The following is a 25786-nucleotide window of genomic DNA, read 5'->3' on the forward strand; positions in this document are numbered from 1 at the left end:
GGCATTATTCATCCGCGATGCTGACAGAACATTTTCATGTCCAACTACTACACTTACCGCTAAAACACACTCCTCTACACTTGCAGTAGTATCAATTTTCACCGCATGGCATCTTGTCAGAAATTCTAAACTCTCTGCACCTGGAGCAGCCATACTCCCAGTACACAGACTGGGAGTAAAAAAACTCCCTTAAGCAACCACTTTTCTCTTACTGACACTACCTAAAAAACAAAACGACTACTAAACACAATTAAAAGAGATAGAAAAAGGAAGAAAAAAAGATTTCAAACACTTGTACCTTACTCTGCAGTCAAACACTCTTCAACCTCGCTTCACACTCACTCAAATCATATGCGCACACACAGAGGGGGGGGGGGGAAGAGATCTTGGTGTGCATGTGTCTGATTCTTCTTACCATTTCAGAAATTCCCCTGGTAGTCCATCAGTTTGCAGAGTAGAGTGGAGATGTGCGGGTTCACTGCAACCCGTTTCTTCTGTACAAGCCCCGTGGTTTTAGATGTCACTTTTCCTTTTGACTTTGTCCCTCTCCCAGGGTTAATGCCTACAAAGTGCCTGAAAAGTGTCAGGAAACACAAACAGCATTTAATGCAGGTTTGTTTTAGCTTTTGAGGCATATAATCAAGTTTTTGGATTGGAAGTTTTCCTACCACCATATAATATTAGTGGTCTCAACAGATATAAAACATATAACATATCTACATATATAAAAGGCAGGTTCTGATGTTGTTAGAATTCAACCTTTGCCTTTAAATGAACTCCAATGTACACGCCGCCTCCTCCTGGTACTCAAGGTTGAATATGTAGTATGCTGCAAAAAGTGTGGCAAGGCCAGACAGGGAGGTGGGCTGAGTGCCCTCACACACAACCTCACCTTCAATGCTCAGCATCCAGCGCCCGCTTATCAAGGTGTCTCCTAAAACAATCAATACCACACATGACACCAGTTATTTTTAACAATGCCATTTTTTTTTTTTTTTATCTTTGATGTTTTGACATTTAAACTATATTTTAGTATTTATGAGTGAGTGAACTGATTCTTTTAAACCAAGGTTAACAAGAGGCATTGGAAATAAACAATGAGCAAGTTACACAGAGTATACCTAAAAAACATCTGTATACTCAAATGTAATCAACAAGAGACCCTTACAAAAACACTACCATCATGAAACTTAAATGGATTAACACAATATTATAAACATCCTTAATACAAAACCTTCCAACATGACCAGAAACCAGACTGAAAAATAGGTTAACTCCTCTCTTTCAAAAATGAAACATTATCAGTTTAATCTTGGGATTCACAGTACACTGTTAAAGTAGACTGCATTACACTGTACAAGGGTTTCTTACATTCTGGTCACTCAAGAGTGTGTACACTATCTCAGTGTATACTTACCAAGCACAATGAGTCGCGGGCTCCCAGGTATGGTGTGTTGCTTGAAGATCTGCTGCTGTGGCACACCTCTGTCAAATCAAGAAGAAAAAAAAAAACATCACATTCTTAAAGGTTCTCCCTGACAACTGCACAGTTTTAAGTCAACAGCGCAATGAACTTGAGACAAAGAAAAATAATAATCTACAACTACAATAAAGTAAACTCGTTTGTTTATTGGTCAGCATCGCACATGATCAGTTCACTTATTCAAGTGTCATTGCACCTACTTCCTTGCCTTAAGAACAGGTGGTGCAACCAAATTAAGCACTGACTTAGTTACAAACAAACTAGTAGTTACTAAGTCCTTAGTGTGAACTTTACGTCCTAACTTACGTGAGAACTTACGCATAGCTGATGCAACCCTACCTGTTCTTAAGGCAAGTCTTAACTAGTAGGTCGTAAACTCTCCGTAAAGTAATGCGTAGTCGCATAATATGACGTTTACCTTAATTGATCCAATAAGCAGCCTTAAAATTTGTACACAGAAGTATTAAAAAGCCATGCATTTCAGTTTTATCTCGTTACGGTTGATGTTCAAACCTTGCTTTCTCATGTAACTGTCAGCTGTAATAATTTATATCCCCATTAAAATATGATACGTAATAAAATTAGATTTGATAAATAGTATATTTGCCCTGTATTAATTACATAACAATATTATAGGAACTGTATCTAAAATAAATAAGGGGTGATAAATAAAAACTAATACAACAGGCTGGAAAAACAGACATTTATTCATTTTAATATCTGATATATTTTGAATGTGTTGAAACTTGACACTGGGTGAAGCACCCTGAAAACTGCACCCTTAGATTGGTTTCATGCTGAAGAGCCGCTTAAAAGTACGTTTTTTTCTCTTTCTCTCTCGTAAATGTAAATGAGTGTAAATGTCAACATCACCATGTATGTCGAAAGGACTGAAGCCTGTCACTCAAAACATGAGCTCATTGATGTCATTAAATATCAGTCTGCTTTTTTATTCCATTCGTTACTCCTGCTCGGAGGCTTCCGTAAATATTTATTCATACGTAAGATTACGTCCTACCTAAATTTAATAGTGCAACGCTCAAATATTTAGTAGTGTGTAAATTGTGACTTAGTGTCCATTTACGCTACAGCTAGGCTAAGTTGTAACGTACAACCGGTGCAACCGGCCCCAGGAGTGTTTGATGCTTAACACCTGTCTCATTACAGTGAAGACGGAGATGGGCTTGAAAAGAGGAAATGAACATACTTTCCAGAAGGCCAACAATTCACTAAAAATGTTTTTTTTATTGGTCTTATGATGTATTCTAATTTTTTGAGATAGTGAATTGGTGGGTTTTTGTTAAATGTGAGCCAAAATCATCACAATTAAAAGAACCAAAGACTTAAACTACTTCAGTCTGTGTGCATTGAATTTATTTAATACACGAGTTTCACAATTTGAGTTGAATTACTGAAATAAATGAACTTTTCCATGACATTCTAATTTATTGAGATGCACCTGTATATTAATATATAATTAAAATAAAGTATTAGACTAAAACTACACCTGTAAAATCTATTTTCTTTTCTCTTTACATCATTATAACTCTCCTAAATATCTCATATATTCCCTTCTAAAGGGACTTTGTTCCTTTCTCACTCAAAGCGCTCCACTTGTTAAAGAGTGGCGTGCTGTCATAGCAACCATGTTACGTTCCGTTTCCGTTTGTCCTACGAAGGCGTCTCATTTAAACGAGGATTGTTTAAAGGAGGACACTCAGTATACTGCAGCCTTCAAAGGACGCGTCCTACCTAGCACGCAGCCTTCCAAACGAGAAAGCCATTGTTTTAGAGTGAGACACTGTAAAATACAACCTGAAATGCTCATTTCAGCCATCATATGAAAAGTACGGAAACAGACTTGGTATATTATCTCTTAAATACTACAGCATTAAAAACGCTATGATCAAAAGTTCTTTTGACAGGGTTTAATGCTTAATAAACCTCTTAAATTTGTCAAGTTTATTCATTCACTGTGATGATGAGATCTACAGATGATGCTACTGATGGAGATTCCTGTTCATATCACATCCGCTGCCTCTCCAGAGAAAACCATGAATTACATCACATTTCATCCTTATCTAAAATCTGCATTGTACAAAACATCTCTAACAAACTTTCATACTTGGAAATTAAATAAAATCCTTTATGAATGTTGATGCACTACCTTTTTTCAATGAAACACAGCCAGAATAATTTAATTCTAGACAGGTCTATATTTGAGGGTAAAATGTTATTTTAAACAGTTGAAATAAACACTGTGAGGACCTGCGATCATCTCTTGTCTCTTCTGTTGTAATCGCACCAGCTGTCTGTTTTTCATCCTGTCTTAAAACTACATTTAAACCGCAAGTGTTGAAGCATTGAGACAGGTGAGAAACTGCACGGATCTGTTTCATATTAAAGACACATCTAAGAGCAGAAAGCATGAACACTGGACACATGATTAAATAAAGAATCGTTTGGCTATTTACCGGTAGCGGATTTGTACGTTCGTTCAGTTTTTTATTTTTTAATATTGAAATCAAACAAATTTACAAACAAATAGGCATCAAAGTAACATATATTAACAACAGGCAGACATTGAACATAACCATACAGTATGACAGCAGAAAAAAATAAATAAAATATAAATAAATAAAATAAAAGAAAAAACAAAAACAAAGTAATAGTATGAATAAATGGACGAGATTACACAAAGGCAAAAAAGATCTACAGAGCACTCAAATCATTCAGTATATTCGCTAATGTAGTGACTTTTTCATTTAAGGAAAAGCGGAGGGATGAAGCAATAATTTTAAGTTCGTTTAAAAAATGAACTAAGGATGGGATTTTTTCAAAAATCTACACTTGTGAATAAAGAATTTAGCAATTATAAAAATGTTGTTGGCCAAATAGTGTTGTGTACATTATTTATTGAGTACACCAAATCTAATTTGCTAATAACTAATGCATTCTATCTACAGGAGTCTGCAGTTGCGTGTAAGTGTGTTTATTTCATTGTTTTCCTTTGTTGTAGAGTGGTATTCATTGCTAGACTTGTGCTGTTTGTTTACTGTCTTGAACTCGCGTCGCTTAAACGTAGGTACCAACCTTACCACTGCTGTGTGTGTCCTGTATTGTTTTGACTTGTCCCAGGTTATTCACTGCTAGATTTAGCGTTGGTTGTCCAGTGTGTGTAAAACTATAGTGGTTTTTAGTTTCTATAAACAGTACTTCACTTGTTTTAGAGTATTATTTATTGCTAAAGTGCAGCATAATTTATTTGCGGTGTACGGAAGTCGCGCTTGTCACCTCACGTAACCCTTAGTTTCTGTTGACCACGTGACTAGCTTTGTTTGTTGAACGGCTCATTATCATCCGTATATATCTGACTTGAATGCTGACGCGGAAGTGGTAGCCCTCCTGTGAAGACCTACTTGGGTAAAGACCAGTGAGTCTACCTGTGCGAGTTCACCGAGCAACGATACTGACAAGGCGCCACTCACCATAACACTTAAGTATCTTGTTATTGTGTCGCTTTTCTTATTTTCCTTCTATATACTAACATGTCTACTTCACAAATAACACATGCCTTCAAGCACATCTCTGTTATCTGTTACAGACTGTTTACATGATATCGATGCAAGACCAAACGCAACCCACACAACCTACGGCCACTTTGCACTTCAGCACCTGCTCCGTTCTCTTTCTCAGTGGGACTCTGGAACTGCCAGACAGCTGTGAACAAAGCTGACTTCATTCCAGCCTTTGCCACGCAGTCCACCCTCAGCATCCTGGCACTGACAGAAACATGGATACATCCAGAGGATAAAGCAACACCTGCTGCTCTCTCCAACAACTTCTCCTTCTCTCACACCCCTCCACACACCGGTAGGGGTGGGGGAACAGGTTTGCTTATTCATAAAAACTGGACTTTTTCACCACACTCTTCCCTATGTAACAATGCTAGTTTTTAATTCTATGCTATTACTACAATGCAACCCACAAAAATACACGTTGTCATCTATCACCCTCCAGGTCAGCTGACAAACTTTCTTGAGGAGTTGGATGTCCTGTTATCCTCCTTGCCGGAGGATGGTAGGCCACTTGTGGTTCTTGGTGATTTCAACTTACACCAAGACAAGCCCCAGGCCACTGAACTGAATGCTCTTCTGGCCTCATTTGACTTGGTAAGACTAAGCACCACAGCAACACACAGATCAGGCAACCAGCTGGACCTCATTTTTACACATAACTGTACCAACTCAAATATTCTTGTTACTCCTTTACATGTCTCTGATCACTACTTTGTTCAATTCAACATGACCCTTCCATCTACATTAAAACAGACGCCACCTTTGGTTTTCATTTAGCCTTAACCTCCATTCCCTTTTACCCTCTCGCCTTTCCACTGCTGTCTCTACCTCTCTTCCTACACAAAATTTATTTACCACGCTTTTCTGTAAACACTGCCACAGACACACTAAGCTCTACTTTAACAACCTGTCTAGACAACATCTGTCATATCTCCTCTAGGCCAGCACATGCTACACCACCCAGCCCCTGGCTGTCTGACGTCCTTGGTGAACATCGGACTGACCTCAGGGCAGCTGAGAGGAGATGGCGGAAATCCAAAGATCCAGCAGATCTAGGTAAATATCAGTCTCTGCTTGCAGCTTTTTCAGATAACATTAAATCTGCAAAAACCTCCTATTACCAGAACAAGATCAACAGCACCACAGACACTCGCAGCTTGTTTAAAACATTCAACACACTTCTCTGCCCTCCACCACAAGACACATCACTGACAGCAGATGTCTTTGCTACATTTTTTACTAATAAGGTTTCAACCATCAGCAATACATTCTCAGCACCACACCCTGTCAAACATCTGTCTCCTGTATGCAACTCTTCTGTCTCTATGTTCTCTCCTCTGACTGACACTGAGGTCTCTAAACTCCTCCTCTCCAACCACCCCACCACCTGTTCCCTTGACCCCATTCCTTCTCACCTTCTCCAGGCCATTTCTCTGTCCATCCCACCTGCACTCACACACATAATTAACACATCTCTACTTACAGGCACTTTTCCCACTACATTTAAGCAGGCTCGAGTAACCCCGCTGCTGAAGAAACCTGCACTTAATCCCACACAAATAGAACACAACAGACCAGTCTCTCTCATCCCATTCATGGCAAAAACACTTGAAAGGGCAGTTTTCAATCAAACCTCTGCCTATCTCTCACAGAACAAGCTGCTGGATGACAATCAGTCAGGCTTCAAAAGTGGACACTCCACCGAGACTGCCCTGCTGTCTGTCACTGAGTCGCTGAGACGGGCGAAAGCTGAATCCAGATCATCCGTCCTGATTCTGCTGGACCTTTCTGCAGCCTTTGACAGTCAACCATCAGATCTTACTCTCTACCCTCTCCTCGCTGGGCATCACAGGAACTGTGCTTGACTTGTTTAATTCCTATCTCTCAGGTAGGTCCTTCAAGGTAGCCTGGAGAGGTGAGGTATCCAAGCCACATCAGCTACTTACTGGGATCAGTGCTTGGGCCACTTCTCTTCTCTCTATATACATAACATCACTGGGACCCATCATTCAGGCACATGGTTTCTCTTACCACTGCTACGCTGATGACACGCAACTCTACTTGTCTTTCCAGCCCAACGACACCACAGTGACTGCTCGAATTTCTGCCTGCCTGGCAGACATCTCGGCCTGGATGAAGGAGCACCACCTGCAACTCAACCCAGCCAAGACTGAACTCCTTGTCTTTCCAGCCAACCCTGATGTTGAACACAACATCACCGCGCAGCTGGGTGCAACTACAGTAACGGCTTCCAAATCGGTCAGAAATCTAGGGGTAACCATCGACAACAGACTAAATTTCACAGACCACATCTCAAAGACAGCAAAATCATGTAGATTTACACTCTACAATATCAGGAAGATAAGACCCTTCCTTTCTGAACATGCCACACAACTGCTTGTCCAGTCACTTGTCATAACTAGACTGGACTACTGTAATGCTCTCATTGCAGGCCTCCCTGCATGTGCAATTAGACCCCTTCAAATGATCCAGAATGCAGCAGCCCGTCTGGTCTTTAATGAACCAAAGAGAGCACGTTACACCACTCCTCGTCTCTCTCCACTGGCTGCCGGTTGATGCACGTATCAAATTCAAGGCTCTGATGCTGGCATACAGAACAGTCACTGGGTCTGCTCCAGCATACCTAAAATCATTTATGCAGAGCTACGCGCCCACTAGAAGCCTGCGGTCGGCTAAGGAACGTGGCCTTGTACCTACACATAGAGGCACCAACACTTTCCCTGACTTTCAGCTTCATCGTACCACGTTGGTGGAACGACCTTCCCAACTCCATCCGTGAAGCTGACTCACTCTCCGTCTTCAAAAAATGACTAAAAACACATCTTTTCCATGAGCACTTAACCAGTCATTAAGTAAATAAATAAATATTCCTGTTGCACTTTATTCTGTTTTGAATACTATTATGATGCTAGTGAAACTTTGTAATACAGCACTTTTCATACCACTGTCTCCTTAAGATGATTCGCTTATGATTTCCTCTTTTGTAAGTCACTTTGGATAAAAGCGTATGCCAAATGTAAATGTGTTTACATGACTATTGCTGTGAGACATTTTATTATACAACTGAGCCCAAAACAGCCTTGAATAGTTACAACCAAAGAAAATGTGCTCAGTGGATTAAATGTCATTCTCACAGAATTGACAAGAATTTACCCCAAAACCAAATTTTGACCTAAAGAATTCCTTAGATGGATAAATGTCATTCATTTTTAAAGTGAAGTTCTTTCATTTTTGGAAATATTGGAAAAGTAAGGTAATTTCATCTTGCAACTCCTCTGACTCAGAGTTTTTGAAGATGTAGTGAGGTCTAAGCTGACTTGAAATCTATCAATGAAAACACTTCTAATATGTGTGTTGTCATATTTGTTGGTCTCTAATAGAGTAATCTCCCAAACACAGAGCTGGAAGAGAGAATGTCACAGAAGAGTATGTAAGAGTACCTTTAATTAATATCACTATGCTTTGAGGTATGGCATTTGCAACAGTGTAAAACTCGTTAGGATGACATACAAATCCATGTTTCAAGCAGAAGTCATTGTTGTTGAAAACATTAACATGGCTGTCCATCATATTGAGTAAAGAAAGGATATTATACTTAAACCAGTTTTCATAAAATAAAGATTTGTTACAGTGTACAATAAAACAGTTATTCCAAATACAAGTCTTGTTGGGACTAAAGTTGTGAGAAAAAGCTAATTTTCCAATTTCCACAGAAGCACTATCTGATGAAAGGTGGATAATCTTAGAGGCAGCTTTGACATCTCAAAATCACATTTTAGCAAAAACTCCAAACCACCCAGTTTTCCAAACACCGAAGAAGAGACTGCGAACCAGAAGCCATTTTTATTACGAAGAAAGGATCTTAGCCATTGAGTTTATAATGGACTCCGTTCATTATTTCTAAATCAATAACTTTTAAGCCCCCCTCTTCATAGCTGCATACCAAAACATTTTTATTCATATAGTGATGCTTATTTTTCCAAACAAAGTTAAAAATAACATTTTTACCATCCTTTACTAAATAAAGTGGGATAGCTAGTGAGGATGCTGGGTAAATGAATCTAGAATGCAGTTCCACTTTGGTTAAAAGTATTCTTCCAAAGATTGAGATATCTCTTTTTAGCCAACTAAAGAGTATAGTTTTTGCTTTTAGGAATATGTTCACAAAATTCTCTTGAATGCTATGATTATTGACTTTAGTAATAGTTACACCTAAATATTTTACAGAGGTTTTAACAGGGATATTAAATAAAGAGTTGGAGTCGCAACCATGAATTGCAATTAGTTCGCATTTGTTTATATTTAGGTGTAGACCAGATGCATAGCTTTATCAATCTGGTGTTTGTCCTTTAAAGTGCAGTATGTAAGATTCAGACAGATGCCAGGGGAGGGGAAGAGCAGGAGCCGATTATGTCATGGAAGAGGACAGACTCCAGGTCAGTCAGCTGACTGCTGCCAGGACAGCAGAGATGCAGGTTGGTCAGACATATATCTTTGTTTATATGAAAAGTCCACAACCACTTGAAATGTGAATCTAGCCATTCTAAACAGATGTTAAATTTCCAGAGAGAATTGCAACAACTGTCCCAGGAAGAGAGGGATGAAGTTCTGCAGATGGTGGTCACACGTCTGCCAGGGGTTTTTCTGGACATTATGGATTACCGGAGAACAACAACAGGAGCATATGTTCAAAACAGGGGACAACCTGCATGGTGCACCTGCGTGAACTGCCGGCTTATGCCGACAGATTTAGAAAACAAATGTTGTGGTCAAAATCCAGAGAGGTGTCTCAGCAGGAAGGCCCATATGGAACTTTATTGTCTTGATGAGGGCATCCTACGTTTGGCTAGACAGACATGGAATGACATTCTTGCACTCACTGACAGACGGGACCCAAGGGTAGATAACAGAGAGTATCGATACTCTGCATATCACCAGTTCACCATCTGGCAACATGGACGTCTGGTAACTGGGAACAGGGTGGTAATACAGAGCTGCTGCATGTGGCAATTAAGAGAAATTCCCTGACCCCTTTAGCAACCATGTTGGCTACAAGGAAGCACCATTTAGGTGAAATTAAAAACTGTGTGTGGTGTTTCTGTGTAAATTTTTCCAACATAAAAAAATAAATAATAATATTTGTTCTTCACTGTATTTTATTTTATATAAGTAAAAAAAAAATTATACACAATCTATATTTACAATGTACATATATATATATATATATATATATATATATGAAGTATTTATACTATAGATATAATTTTTACAAGTTTTTGTTAGCTTTAATAAATAAACGATTGTTCTGTAAACAACTTTTCTTTTTTTTTTTTTGCTCCATTTGCTCATTTAGCAGAAGTCATCTCCTATATGAAAACAAAATAACAAGAATTAGGTATACAAGTATTTCCCCAACCCATTCTGATAAGGCACAAGTTCCAGGAAGTATTTGTTCCAGCTCTAGTCCTGCTCAGCTGATCCAACATATGACATTATGCTGATTGGTGATTGGAAATAGAGCTACCTGGACAGAGAGCTTAGGTGTGCATTAGGAGAGCTGGGGAAAAAAACTTCCTGGCACTTGTGCCTTGTATAACTTGGTAAAGATGACCTACACAACTGACAATTCAACCAGTAGTTAAATTACATGGTTATGCATCAACAGTTAACTATAAAGTACAAGCATGGGTGTCATTTTGTCTGTAAAAAAAAAAAAACACGAGACCGTTGATGAAATTAAATGAATTTACAGTAGCAGATAATCAACAGAATAGGTTATTGAGCAGGAAAGGAAGCAAACATTTTTAAAGCATTGTAGAAAAGTGCATCTTGACATTATGGGGCAATACTTATAGTCCTGGATTACCTATTGTTGCATGAATCATAAACAAAGTGGATCCCTATAGATAGATCTGATAGTATTGTATGGGGGTGGTGGACATACCTGTCCTCTTCTCATTTGTGCCAGTTCAGCTGATGGTGGAGGCACAACTCCGGGAAGACCACCAAGAGTCCATGGGTCATCCATCCTGAGACTTCTCTGTCTACAGATTCCCCCAGCAGAGTTCAAATGTTTTCCTAGAATTTTACGCTGCAGTTGAGCGATGTAGCTGTTGTCCTTGGCAACCTTCATTGTGTGGACATAGTAACGTTTGGATTTCTTACTGTATATTCTCTTTTGTCTGCAAGACAAGTTGAAATTTAGTTGAAAATATTAACGTACATTGTGATTCTCCATTTAGGAATTTTCTAATTCTATCAAGTCACCCCCACCTCCGTGTTTGCATGATTCTGTAATGAACTTGTGTTCTCAGAATTTCTTTGTCAATCTAAAATGAAAATGTAATGCTTTCAAAAGTATGACTTATGAAACTTCGCCTTTGTGGTTGACATGCACCGGCCGGTGGTTGTGGTGGTTGTAATCCAGTGCAGCGAGGAGTGTCCTTGCTTCATACACTGGAGGAGAAAAGGCAAACCGCTTACCAGCATACATAAGAATGGGGTTCTGAAAGGACTCGAGATCTGAAGTTGACCTGTAATGCAAAGACAACATTTTCAAAGATTCATCAATCAGTACAACTACATTTGACATATGCTTATTACACAAACATCGCATCACATTGATCATTTTCAAATAATATTACTATTCACACATAGAGCTTTTGTAAATCCAAAAAATGAACACATATTGTAGTAGACAAGAAAATGTTCTTTAGTCTTACTGAAAGGTCAGAAAATTCACAACATCCTTCAGCCAGCGTCTGTTGAGCACAATTTGTGAGAGTGCCTCATGTGCTGCAGAACTAGATACTATGCACTCTTTGTCACAGCTTGCCGCACCCAGTGGTTGATGCTGACATCTGCCAAGTGCCCATTCATGTACACCACAGACATGATGAAGCACCCCACACCACATACCCTAAAATAAAGAGGAATTTAAAGATGAAGTTCAAATGCTGTATATGATAGGGATTTTCATCTGCCACCAATAGGAGTAGCTAGCTTTGCTACTAATTTATGTAGTAGAACATGTTTCAGTGGACAAAGATTAACTTTATCAGTGGTCATTTCACTGCAAATAAATATTTTTAAAACACAGCATGCAGAACAGCAAGACCTCCCTGCCCCATGTGACAACTGAGGAACACTTCATTTCAAAGTGGATGTATTGCCTTATAGTGTTTGTACTGCATTGTGAAAGGCCATTATACTCACCATGAACTCCTCTCGATTGTCTGCCTTCTGGCAACAAAACCAAAAATTACTGACAATATCCTTTAGCCATACTAGTATGACCGACTGTCCAGATATTATTCCTGCCTGTAAACAAATAGTCAAAAGAAAAAATAAATATAGATAGATATTCCCTTTTCAACATAAATTAAATTGACATTACATTAAAAAAAAGAATTGCGTTCACAGAAGAAAAAAAAAGTTATGAAAACTCGCCTTCACTCTAACCGCATTAAGTTTCTTTGTCAAATTTTTTGCTGCATGCCAGATATCTAGTGAATGGATTACACCATATTCTTTGTACCTCCCTTTCTCTGGGTCCTGAATAAAGAGACACACACAATCACACACCACACCTTTCACATTCTGATCTACTGCGTTTTGGACTTCTGTTCTCCTCCCGCACAACACTACAACTCTGTACTTTTGATGTACATACATCTTTAGATACTTGTACGTTTTACAACATGAACATTTAAAAATATATTATAATAACGTGTTGTGATGTATTTTTTTTTTTATTTTCCCACTTTGGGTTAGAGTTACATTTAGAGTAAGCACTTCAATGTATGACTGATTGTACTTTTTATACATTTCAAAACAGAAGTCTGGAATCTATACTCACTCATCAGTGATGAAATCTGTAAGTGTGCATCAGTGACAATCTCTTTGATGTTTAGTTCCCCTATAAGCTTGTCAAATGTTTATATGAAGGCGTGCTTCTCCATGGCAACACTTTTTCTGTCCGTCTGTCTCTTGTCGACTGTGACTACACTGATTATGTCCATGGAGTCAAGCTCCATGGTTGTGTATGTGCAATATTGGGCGGAATGACCTATAGAAGTAATGTGACATTATATTCTTAACTCTTTATGTTCTTGAAGAAAACCCGTTTATTGAACACTCATTACAAGAGTTATTAAAAAACAATTACCTGGGGAGTCCATCCTTCCATCAGCTGAAAAAGAGAAAAACAAACATTACAGCATGTGCCAAGCATTATCTAACATAATTATCATGTGCAATATATGGGAAAATTATGATATTTTATGCAATGCAGTTCCATACTTACCCAGGGAAACAACACCGTCCTTTGTGCGCAAGCGGTCAGTGACCAAAGCCCTCTTCTCCTCCCAAAACTGCTTTACAGCATCCACACAGTACAAGTCCTGTACTGCATAGAATGTAGAGCGTGCCACCATGCCCATATTCATGAAACGGAAAAGTAGGGCAACCTTGGAGAAGTTGTTGCCAGAAAACAGTATGTTTGTGGACAGCATGAAGTCCCCTCCTTGCATTCCGTACTTCAGGACTGGCTGGCTGTTCCACTTCCAGAGCCGATGCCCATGTGTGCAAAACTATGATAGGGAAGACAACACATGATCCATTCAAAGCCAAAAACAATAACTTTTTAACAATAATGATCAACAGGCAACAAATAGATTTCTGTTTGTACTGTTAATTGGCAGCCTTAGTGAAGGCTCTGCAAGCAACTTATATTTGCACTTTGATTTTGCAAACCTTTGTAGGAGATAAAGTAGATGAAATTAGGAATGTAAACTCACCCACTCAACCATGATTGCAGTACCCCTTGAATGAAGTTTCACCTGAAAAGGCGGAATGCCATCACATTCAGTACCCGTGTAGAAGTCACTGCAATTGCACTTCTGGATGGGTAGCTGGAGGAAAGTGACCAGTTGCATCAAGCTGCTGTTGTAGGTGATGCATGCTGGCTGGTCAATGAGGTCACCTTCAGAAACTACTGGAACGGTGCCAGGAAAGGAAGACATATCACAGGCAGGTTGTTGTTCTGGGTTATCAGGCAGGTCTGGCTCATGGGCTGGTGCATCCAGTCGGTCATGTATGTCTATTACACTTTCTTCAAAACCGATAATGGGGAGTCTGTCAATGATATTGTAAGGCTGGCACCAGGATGTCTACAACCAAAAGGCGCCATTTCCGGTAAAAGTCAAAGAACTCTGTGAGGATCAACATCATAGAACTCTCTCACAAAAGCTGAAATCTACACCTGAATATCACCATGTGTGATAAATTGCAAATCACCTTTGCATTGTTTTTCAAAGCTGAAATCTTCACCTGAATATCACCACAGTGTGATAAATTGCAAATCACCTTGCTGCCCCCTCTTCTCTCTCCCCCTTCTCCCCTTCAACAGCTCTGGACCAACACAAAGACACAAGATTTATATGTAAAAATATAACAAATACCATGAAAACAAAGAATGCCACTGTATGTGTTTGATATCATTTAAGAGGTCTCTGTGCGACTGGTATAATGGTCTCTCTGTCGATAAAACTAATGGTAACAAAGTTATAAGGTCTTTGCCAAATACTGCATAATTCTGGAGGTCTATCCCCCTCCTTGACCTACAATTTAAATGATCTCCTGTATGTTAACAAGGTTAAACCCCAGGAAGTCAAGAACACATTCACCCCCAAATTCTCATTGTTCAAAGGATAATACCATTTGGTACACAATGTTTATTCTGTCTAGATATTTAAGGAAAGTTGGCACGAAGCTCTTGGAATCTGTAAGCAGATCTCCCATGCTGTACCGCTGCATGTAGTTTTGTCAGGTATGTTTCTTTGACTTGTCTTTTATTTTTAGTAATGCTTGTTTATTCTGATCATGTGAAATTGTCTTTGATTTGAATTTCTGCAACAACATTTTATATCCTACCTGACAAATAAATGGTTATTATTTGATTTATTCTGAATTCCTCTGAAATCATTTATATAATTACTGGAGCTTTAATATAGGAGGAAGCCATTTAAAGACTCTCAGTTTGAATTTAAACCACTCAGGACAACCAGGTAGGACAACCACCTAGGACAACCGGGTAGGATTTGAATTTCATTAGACCAGTGTAGACCATACTGGAGCTTTAATATAGGAGAAACCACTCAAGACAACCGGTTAGGAGAAAGCCATTTAAAGACTCTCAGTCACTGCTCACCGCCCGTCTTAGCAAGTTGTATGTACGTGACTAAGCGGCAATATCGTCTGGTTATGAGAAAAGCTAAACCAGACGATATTAGTTAACCCTACAACCGCTGACTAAGAACGGAACTGGCTATCCATTTTCGGGAGGTTTACATAATTTAATAACGGTCTGTGTAAGTCTCCAAAGATCAAAAGGACAATGAATAGAAGAGGATTTAGAGTAATCAATAACCTAAAAATGTTAAATTAAAAGAATGATCAGAAATTAATTAGAGCTTAAATATAAATTAGAGGTCAACTTAAAATTGGAGTCAGATTAATATAAAATTGGAGTCAGATAAAATGAATAACAGAATCAGTTTGTAAAGTGTAAATTAACAATAATTGCTTTACTTCAGCGCTCAGAACAATGCAGAGACCTTCAAAGGGCAATTTATTGAAGTTCCACTCCAGAACGGATAGAAAATTATCCCTTTTTACAATATTCTGTAGTGCACCACCAGCTCTGCGGGGGTAAAAAAAAAAAAAAAAAAAAATTATGAAAATAGATATAGGCATTGTCAAATACAAATGAACATTATCAACAACACAGAACTGCATTAATATTTATACATTTTGGGCATTTCGCAATACATACCGCACACAGATAGGTGGGACATAATCAACATCTGAAAAGTCAGAAGCCACGTCACCCTCCAAATCAATTCTATAATAGCAACAGAAGAAGAAAACAAGTTCCAAAATTTACAATAGACATGCAAAATGACAAGATGTGGTGATAATGTATTACACTTACACACTGTTGTGAAGGCTGTTTGCCTGTTCTTTATCTATTACAACTGAGTCTTCAAAAAGGTCGCAGGTCTGGAGTATAACGGTCGGTCAGAAGCACGAAGCTGACACGAGCTAACGTCTACCTCCAACTTCCAATGAGTTGACGACGTCGATTTGTGGTCAAAAAGAAAGTTGTTATTTGAGAGGTATGTTCATCTAATCTAACGTTTAATTTATCCCGAATTTCCATGTGAATGTGAAAACATTTTTTCATTGTTACAGTAGCTAGGTTAAAGAGTAAGCTAGACCCTACACCACATTCAGCATGTTATCTTTATATTGACATGAAATATGAAATGCCATGTTTTCTGATTTAATGACGGAGGTGTGTAAAGCGTTTTACAGATGTATATGTTCAATAGCTAAAGTTATATATATGGCTAACCTGTGTGTGAAATGGAAGGGTTTGTGCTGTGACTGTACTTTAAATCTTTACATGAGTTATTTATGAGCTCTTTATGTGTATTATTGGTCAGTCAGACCAATAAAATCTTCAAAGTTTTTATACCTTATTTGACATTTTAAATATGCATAGGCAGGGCAAATTGCACTTAAATGCTGCAAATGATTTGACTAACTATTTTATTTGGTAATATTCAAAGTAATTGAAGCTATCAGAACATGTGGAAAATAAACCTGAGTAGACACTGTAAATAGAGTTTTGTTTTTACTGTATTCAGAGCTCAATCTGCAAATTTGGGGGTTTCCAGACAGACACCTATAAGCCCTCGTAGCCAATTTCACACACTGATTTGTACCCAATTTAACATTATTTCTGCTGGACAGTGCAGTTATAGCTAATAAATGAATGAATAATTGATTGAATGATTGACTGAATTGCGCCTCAATCAGTTATCACCTGTACTTGTATCTTTTTTGATTATACACTATACCTGATGTTATACGCAGATTAATTCTCTACAATGAGAATAGCTCTTAAAAATGTGTAACTGACTTTTCCTAAACAATTACTGATTTAAAAATGGATGTTATGTTAAAATAACCAGAGATTCCCAGAAACTGTAATAGGTTGAAATAGAGCAGAAATAGAAAACTGTCAAATGTCAAAACAACAGTCTGATATTGAATACAAACAATTCAGTGAATGCTAACATGAGTTTAAGAATTCATTTATTCTACATGTGTAGATGTTGAAGCAAAGCAATGCGATATTTACACATTTTGATCATGTGCCATCCATAAAGGTTCTCCCAGTATCGCCACCCCACACTAGGTCTGTGCCCCATCTTGGCCACCCCAGTAAAAATGTCCTGGATACGCCACTGCCTAGAGCAGCTTTGGGACTCTCTGATCATTGTCTGGTTCATCTTCTTCCAACCTACAGGCATAAATTAAAATCAACCAAGATAGTAGTAAGGACTGTAAAGAGATGGACCAATGAAGCAGAGCGGGAACTACAAGCCTGCTTCGTTTGCATGGATTGGAGTGTTTTTGAGGCTGAAGCCACAGACCTGGACGAGCTCACAGATACTGTTACATCATATATCAGTTTCTGTGAGGATATGTGCATTCCTACTAGGACTTATTTAAAGTTCAACAACGAAAAACCGTGGTTGACAGCAGAGCTCAGGCAGCTTTGTCAGGCCAAAGAGGATGCTTACAGGGGTGGGGATAAAGTCTTGTACAATCAGGCCAGGAACACACTGAATAAGGAAATCACAGTGGCTAAAAGAAGATACTCTGAGAAGCTGAAAAACAAGTTTTCAGCTAACGACCCTGCATCAGTGTGGAGTGGCATGAAACAACTCACAAATTACAGCACTCCTACCCCCAACCCTGTGGTGGACCAACAACTGGCTGACGAACTGAATGTGTTCTACTGCAGATTTGAAAGGCCCGAACTCACACCCCACACCTACTCTGACCTTCACGTCACACAAACACCAACACCTCCTGCAACCCCCCTCCTCCCCCTCCTGCAATTCAACCTGCACTTAAGATCTGTGAAGATGATGTGAGCCGCGTCTTTCGGAAACAAAAGACGAGGAAAGCTTCAGGCCCAGATGGAGTCTCACCAGCGTGTTTTCGATCCTGTGCTAACCAGCTGGTCCCCATCTTCACACAGATCTTCAATAGATCACTGGAACAGTGTGAAGTCCCATACTGCTTCAAATGCTCAATCATTATTCCTGTCCCAAAGAAACCAAAAATCACAGGACTTAATGACTACAGACCTGTCGCCCTGATGTCTGTGGTCATGAAATCATCTGAGAGACTGGTGTTGGCCCACCTGAAGAACATCACTGGAACCTTTCTAGATCCCCTTCAATTTGCTTATCGAGCAAACAGGTCTGTGGATGATGCAGTCAACATGGGATTGCATCATATCCTGCAACATCTGGACAGACCAGGGATGTATGCAAGGATCCTTTTTGTGGACTTCAGTTCGGCTTTCAACACCATCATCCCAGCTATACTCCAGAATAAATTACACCAAATCTCTGTTCCCATGTCTATCTGTCAGTGGATTACCAGCTTTCTGACGGACAGGCAGCAGCTGTGAGACAGCGGAAACTCATTTCCAGCACCTGTACAATCAGCACTAGTGCCCCCCAGGGATGTGTGTTCTCCCCACTACTCTTCTCCCTCTACACCAATGACTGCATCGCCAAGGACCCCTCTGTCAAGCTCCTGAAGTTTGCAGACGACACCATTGTCATCGGCTTCATCCGAGATGATAATGTGTCTGCATACAGAAGAGAGGTTGAACAGCTGGCTGTCTGGTGCAGTCAAAACAACCATGAGCTGAACATGCTCAGAACGGTGGAGATGATTGTGGACTTTAGGAGGAACGCCCAAACACTGACCCCCCTCACCATTCTAAAAAGCACTGTGGCAGCAGTGGAGTCATTCAGGTTCCTGGGCACTACCATCTCACAGGACCTGAAGTGGGAGACACACATTGACTCCACTGTGAAAAAGGCCCAGCAGAGGTTGTACTTCCTTCGCCAGTTGAGGAAGTTCAACCTGCCACAGGCGCTGCTGATACAGTTCTACTCAGCAGTCATTGAGTCTGTCCTCTGCACTTCAGTAACTGTCTGTTTTGGTTCAGCTACGAAATCAGACATCAGAAGACTACAAAGGACAGTTCGGACTGCTGAGAGGATTATTGGTTGCCCCCTGCCCCCCCTTCAAGAACTTTAAACCTCCAGAGTGAGGAAAAAGTGTATGTGTGTATGTATGTATGTGTGTGTCTGTGTATGTATGTACGTATGTGTATAACTATTTTTTTATTTTTTATTATTATCTATGTCTTGCTGCTGTTTTTGTATTGTTTTTGTATTGATGTACACTGGAAGCTCCTGTCACCAAGACAAATTCCTTGTATGTGTAAGCATACTTGGCAATAAAGCTGATTCTGATTAAATTTCCAGTAACCCTTGTTACGTGATTCTACTTTGCTTGACTTAAAAGATAAAGAGATACAACAATGATCTGTTAAGGGTGCTGCTGAGATGGAGGCATCTTTGATAAAGTCAGTTAAATTGGAAGAAGTTAACCAGTAACCAATTCTAGATTTACAGTTACCATTTGGCTTGAACCAAGAGAATTGTTTTAAATTTGGGTTTCCAATCCTCCAAACATCCACTACATTTGTGTTCAAACAGAAGTTTAGGAAGTTAAGATTAGGGTGTGAGTTACTAAATCTAGGTGGAAAACGGTCTAAAGCCTCATCCATAACCATAATGAAGTCCCCTCCTATAATAATATTATCAGTTGGGTACAAAAGCTTAAATTCAAACAAAAGTGCATCTTCTCTTGTAGTGTTCCAGCTCCTATGTTCGGGCTGCGAGATCTGCATGCGAAACGAGGGCAAAGGGAAGTTGTTTGTCGAACAGCTTTATTTTGGTCTTGCAATCCTTAATTTCCTTTGCATTGAATTCCACTGCCTTCGACAGGTTCACGATCAGTAAACTGTTCTCATTAATTTTGCTTTCAATGTTACTTAGTTTCCCATCTTGTATATCAAACCTGGCAGCTAAGGCTTCTTCCAGGAGAACTGCGTTGGAAATCTCGAGGTCCTCGTAGCCTTTCAGTTTCTTAGATGAAACCTTGGTTGGGGTGTTCTGTAAGGATGAAGATTATTTGCGTTTATCCTTGTGATCAATCTCCATGGCACATGGCAGTTTACAAAACCAACAAAATCACTATCTTTCTTCAAAGATTATTATTATTATTATTATTTTATCTTTCTCTACATCTCAAGGGGCTGGGTGCTCTGACATCACAATTCGTGAGTGCCTTCTCCCATGCAGCGAACATTGTGTGACTGTGGCAACGTTTATGCAGAATAAAATTATGTGTTTCATAATTTTAATTATGTGTTAACAGTGAATTTAAATGTTCACTGTGTGGCGCTAAAAGCAAGAGAAATATTCTTCCAAACAGATGAGGTTTTTAAGGTTAATGCTCTATCGAGTTTTAAATCAACAAAACTGACCTCCCTGCCCTAAACCTTAAATCTAAATCTAACTGAAATTGTCAGAAAAAGCAAAGGTGAGATGAAAAACACAATTGCGTTCTTTTGTGGTGCTTCTTTGACACTTTCGGCTCACATGTCGACTCGCATTCTCTTCAGGACTTGTACCCTGGCCCTTTGTATCACATATGCAACGCTCTATCAGTTGAGCTACTGCTAAATTTGATCACACTTAAACAAGCTTGTAAATGTAGTTGATTATGTAATGCAAACGTTAAAATGAGTCATATGTGGGGCCTGGGCAGCTCAGTGGTAAAGACGCTGGTTATCACCCCTGGAGTTCACTAGTTCAAATCCCAGGGTGTGCTGAGTGACTCCAGCCAGGTCTCCTAAGCAACCGAATTGGCCTGGTTGCTAGGGAGGGTAGAGTCACATGGGGTAACCTCCTCGTGGTCGCTATAATGTGGTTCGTTCTCGGTGGGGCCCTTGGTGAGTTGAGCGTGGATGCCACAGTGGATGGCGTGAAGCCTCCATGCGCGCTATGTCTCGGTGGCAACACGCTCAACAAGCCACATGATAAGATGCGCGGGTTGACGGTCTCAGACGTGGAGGCACCTGGGAATTGGGCATTCCATATTGGGTGAAAAAGGGGAAAAATCCTAAAAAAAAAAAAAAAATGACTCATATGCTATCCACCTTTTTCCTGAACGCGGAAGTGTTCCACGATTCGACTACTTTCAATTTCCGGTCTCCAGTGTTTTCACTCACATCAGCATATATTCTTAGCGGTAATGTAATGTTTAAGATATTACATTTGTAAAAATGGTCAAAAAACTTGTGGCTGTATAGTGCTGATACTTCAGAGAGTCGAGTGTGTAGATGTCTTGAAGCGATGGTCTGAGGTTAGTTATGTTAATCTCATTAACTATGAGTTGTTATGACAACCAACAACTGCACAAGTTAATTTTTATTTCAAAAAAACTTTAGTGGTTGTTAAATCGCTGGTTTCAGTTAGTTTAACATTGCATCTCGAGACCAGAAACAGAAAACAGGCAATTAGAATAATCATGGCATCGCCCAGTGGTTGCTCAGGACAATGGTGGCTAGTAAAAGTGTTTAGATGTCATAAGATAACATTGTGTGAGGAACAGAGCGAAAAGTGTTTATGAACTGATAATCTGCTGTTTTACTCGTGATTTGAGTGAAAGGGATTAAAGTCTTTGTTGTTTTAGCGGCTGTTGTGTTCATTCCACCAGGAAATTGCCGTGTTATGTACAACAGGCCACATAAAAATAATATGACATTGTGTATAATTAAAGGAATATTCCTGGTTCAACACAAGTTCAGCTCAATCGACAGCATTTGTAGCATAATATTGAGTTACATTTTATTTTATTTTTTTAAATTGACTCGTCCCTCCTTTTCTTTAAAAAAAAAATAAATAAAAAAGTAAAAATCAGGGTTCCAGTGAGGCACTTACAATGGAAGTGAATGGGGACAATCTGTATACATTAAAATACTCACTGTTTCAAAAATATAGACACAACACATAAACAATATGCGTGTAAACATGATTTTAGTGTGCTAAAATCACTTATTAACCTTTTCTGTGTAAAGTTCTTGGCAATTTCACAACTTGCCATGACAATGTCAACAAACCCTAAAATCCTAAAACGACTGTAAAAATGACAAATTAAACAACTTTATAGCTACAGATACAGTAATACATGAGTTTTAACAGAAGAATTCATGTATTATAGAGTCATGTTTCTGCCCTTAAACCCTCCAAAAATTGGCCCCATTCACTTCTATTGTAAATGCCTCACTGTAAATTTGATGCTTTTTTTTTTAAAGAAAAGGAGGGACGACTAAAATAATTTTTGTGGTAATCAATATTATGACACAAATGCTGTTAATTCCGCTTAACTTTCATTGTAGATTCCTTTAAAACTATCATTAGAAAACTCTTGTGATTAATGATTTTAAAAATCAAACTGAAATATTCAGTTTGAAACAAATCCCACTGAGGTGCTTTTGAGTTGTTTTGAAACAAGGGAAGAAGTTTACTGTAGTGAAGCTCCTGCACACAGTAGGTGGCAGCAGTGTGCAGTATTTTAATGGTTCAGGCTCTGCTCTAAAAACTGACTTCCCTAGCAACAGATTATATTACACAGAAACTGAAATTGACCCAGTTTGATTGATTGTTTGTTTTTTGTTTTTTGTTTTTTTTTTTTCATGAGAAGATTTCAGGGGATTTCTCAGACATGTCTGATTCTGAAAAAAAAAAAAAAAAAAAAAATGCTTGATATGACATGCAAAATTCCTATTTAAAAACAACAACAACAACAACAACAGATTACTTGCATGTAAGTTCTAAAGTCATACTTGCATAAACAAGGCATTCATTTATAGTGATCAGTAGATTGCTTTAACATGTAAGTCTGCTCTCATGAAACCATAATATGGATAGTCTATGAACAGCAGTGTGACACTGTTTCAGATCCTTCCAGGCCCTGGAAACAGATCCTGTTTTACAAAAGGAACTGAAGATGTCAGTGGGCCTAGTCAGATGTCAATGCTTGTGTTTTTGCTGTTTGAGCTATTTTAAACAGTGGGTTAAACAGTGACCATTTTTGTAATCAATCTTGTTCTTTTTTGATTATTACTTTTAAAAATGGTTCATTTTGAAACGGTCAGAAATATTAAATGTAAAATCCAAAACTAATATCAGGGGGAATAAACTGTCTCTGTAAACACAGGTGGATTATGTCTGATAATGACAGATCAATATTTAAGTCCTTTTTTATTATCAATCTCAACTTTCACTTTCACATTATTTTTTTAATTTTTAATTAATTTATTTTTTTGGTGATTCACATTCTTTGTGCATATCGCCACCTACTGATTGGGGCTGGTCAAACAGATTTTTAGGGAAAAGGATTTAAATATTGGTCTGTTTCTCACCCACACCTTTTATATCGTTTCAGAAGACAGAGATTAAACCACTGGAGTCGAATGGATTACTCTTATGATGCTTTTATGTGCTTTTTGGACCTTCAAAGTTCTGGCCAGCATTCACTTGCATTGTGTGGACCTACAGAGCTGAGGTATTCTTCTTAAAATCTTCATTTATGTGCAGCAGAAGAAAGAAAGTCATACACATCTTTTGTTAGGGTTGTCTTACACAAGCTGTGGCTGCATCCGAAAATGTGAACAACTGTCTTGCTGCCTAATCAGTTAATGGCTTAACTGACAGCGTTTTGGTATGAAAGGGACTATTAAGGAAGCTGGTCTCAGAACAGCTTGAAAAGCACCTTATTTTCATCTTACCTCATTATACAGCCTCTGAAGACAGCATTTTCCAGCTTTTGGATGCAGCCTGTGTCTTACGGTTATAGTTTTTACACTGGGTGAATGAGCCATGCTGCAGCTGCAGTGAGAGGAGAGATGAGGCGCTCAGCCCACAACGCAGCACACGCTGAACTCAGGGGAAAACATGCAGTATAAAAATGCAGTATAAACTCATTTATCCAACACAATCTTTTACAATAAAGGCTTTTATGACTCAGCATAAAATATTGTACTGAACTACTAACTCATTGACTTAAAAAAGACGTCTTGATGCAAGTTAACCACACAGTAACAGACACACAACACGATGGTTCAGTTTGTAATAGATTTTACCCACCCTTGATAAACATCGTATTATTTATGTCCGTTATCCCAGGAAAAAAATATTTTTAATAGAAATCACTTAATTTTCTGTATAGTCACATAGTACAGATGCCAATCACAGGCTGCAGGACCTTCCACAGTCCCTCTTCTGAGGGTAGAAGTAACTGCCCCGAAGTAGGAGCTAAAAAGTCTGTCTAAAGTCCCTCTAAACAGCTAAGAGGAACTCATGTGCATAAACGACAAAAAGTACTCGTTCCTATTGTGGGAAAGTGCCTGGTGTCAGGAGCCAGTAGCCGAGAGGAATCCCCTGACCCCTCAGTAAAACTAGTGCTTTTTGAACTCATTGCAGATGTGATGTTGTTAGTCATTATGTAGGCCTATAGTCATAATTATGTCTCATATTTGCAATGTTTTAATTTGTGTCAATGATTTAGTATTGGCTGCTGTATCTTTTTGCAAAGACCATCCAAATGAGATCTGTTTTAATAGTAATCTTAGTTATGACTGACCTGACCTTTAAGTCTTAGAAGCCTCACACTAGATTTGTTTTTATACCGGCTGAAATTTGCATTGTGGAACCAGTCTATCAAGTACGAGCAGGTATGAATAAAACTCATCAAGACAAAGTGGAAAAGGTGCGTGATTTGAAAATGTATTTTATGGGTGTGTTCTGTATGTATTTAACTTCCATTCTCAACTGTATGATGCAGGTGACCTTTGAATGCTGGTTATATGTTAAAATGAACTAGCATCACACTAACAAAAGGCAAGTCTTTTATCCAAATTGATTTAACTTTCAGATGACACCTACATGTAATATCAGAAATGCCAATTTTTTTTTCTGATAATTTCTGCTATTTTTCTGCATTTACTTAAAACTGATGTCATCTTCAGGAATATTGACATTTAACAAAAAGTATTATTCAGAACAAAGTATGCCTTACGTGGATTCAGTCATTCATAATCTGTAAAATGTGGGAACATATAGGACAAAAAAATAAATTAAGTCAGTGATAATATGCACATATCAGTCTGTGTGTGCAAACTTGTATAAATTTTGGCCAGTCACAGACTGATAGATTTATTATAATAAAATATAATAAAGTTTAAAAGGATCACAAAGATTGTTATTTGATGATATAAGAAAACATACTGAATTGTACTGGACTATATTATTCAGCCAATTGAGGAAATGCATGATATCATTTGCACAGCAACCACTGACTGCATCTTTCAACACAATAGAATAAGAACAAAGTAGTTTAATAGTTTACCAGTTTATGTTTAACATGTATGTTATTTAAGCAGTGTATGGTGCAGGCTATATGTGATGACATGATGCTACAAAAAGTTTTAGTTGTGGTATATAATTTCTATTACACTGTCAGAAAAAAAAGTACAAAACTGTACATTTTAGGGTACAAGTGGCCGTCACTGGGGTGGTACCCTGAAGGGTACCTTTTTGTACCTGTAATGCAAGGTACAAAATTGTACCCTATAACTTTGTACCATTTAAGGGGCAATTTTGTACCCCAAGGAACAATTGTGCATACTGCA

At 38.6% G+C, this 25786-nt stretch overlaps 2 long non-coding RNA genes across 5 annotated transcripts; one reads left to right on the forward strand and one right to left on the reverse strand.

Annotated features, from left to right (window-relative positions):
- Positions 1–310: 310 nt before the first annotated feature.
- On the reverse strand, positions 311–1996 carry LOC127424351 (uncharacterized). Of its 2 annotated transcripts, none has more exons than XR_007894464.1 (3): positions 1418–1996; positions 760–934; positions 311–573 (listed from the first exon to the last, which is right to left on the reverse strand). It is a non-coding gene; the product is annotated as an uncharacterized LOC127424351 (long non-coding RNA). The 2 variants fall into 2 exon arrangements; XR_007894463.1 differs by having other exon boundaries at positions 721–934; positions 1418–1991.
- A 1315-nt stretch (positions 1997–3311) lies between these two features.
- LOC127424216 (uncharacterized) lies at positions 3312–10257 on the forward strand. Of its 3 annotated transcripts, none has more exons than XR_007894432.1 (6): positions 3312–5655; positions 6002–6117; positions 6714–6949; positions 7135–8512; positions 9438–9557; positions 9649–10257. It is a non-coding gene; the product is annotated as an uncharacterized LOC127424216 (long non-coding RNA). The 3 variants fall into 3 exon arrangements; XR_007894431.1 differs by having other exon boundaries at positions 3312–5374; positions 5504–5655; positions 7135–9557; XR_007894430.1 differs by having other exon boundaries at positions 7135–9557.
- The last annotated feature ends 15529 nt before the right edge of the window (positions 10258–25786 follow it).

Source organism: Myxocyprinus asiaticus, chromosome 33 (assembly GCF_019703515.2).
Source record: "Myxocyprinus asiaticus isolate MX2 ecotype Aquarium Trade chromosome 33, UBuf_Myxa_2, whole genome shotgun sequence".
NCBI classification, from domain to species: Eukaryota; Metazoa; Chordata; class Actinopteri; order Cypriniformes; family Catostomidae; genus Myxocyprinus; species Myxocyprinus asiaticus.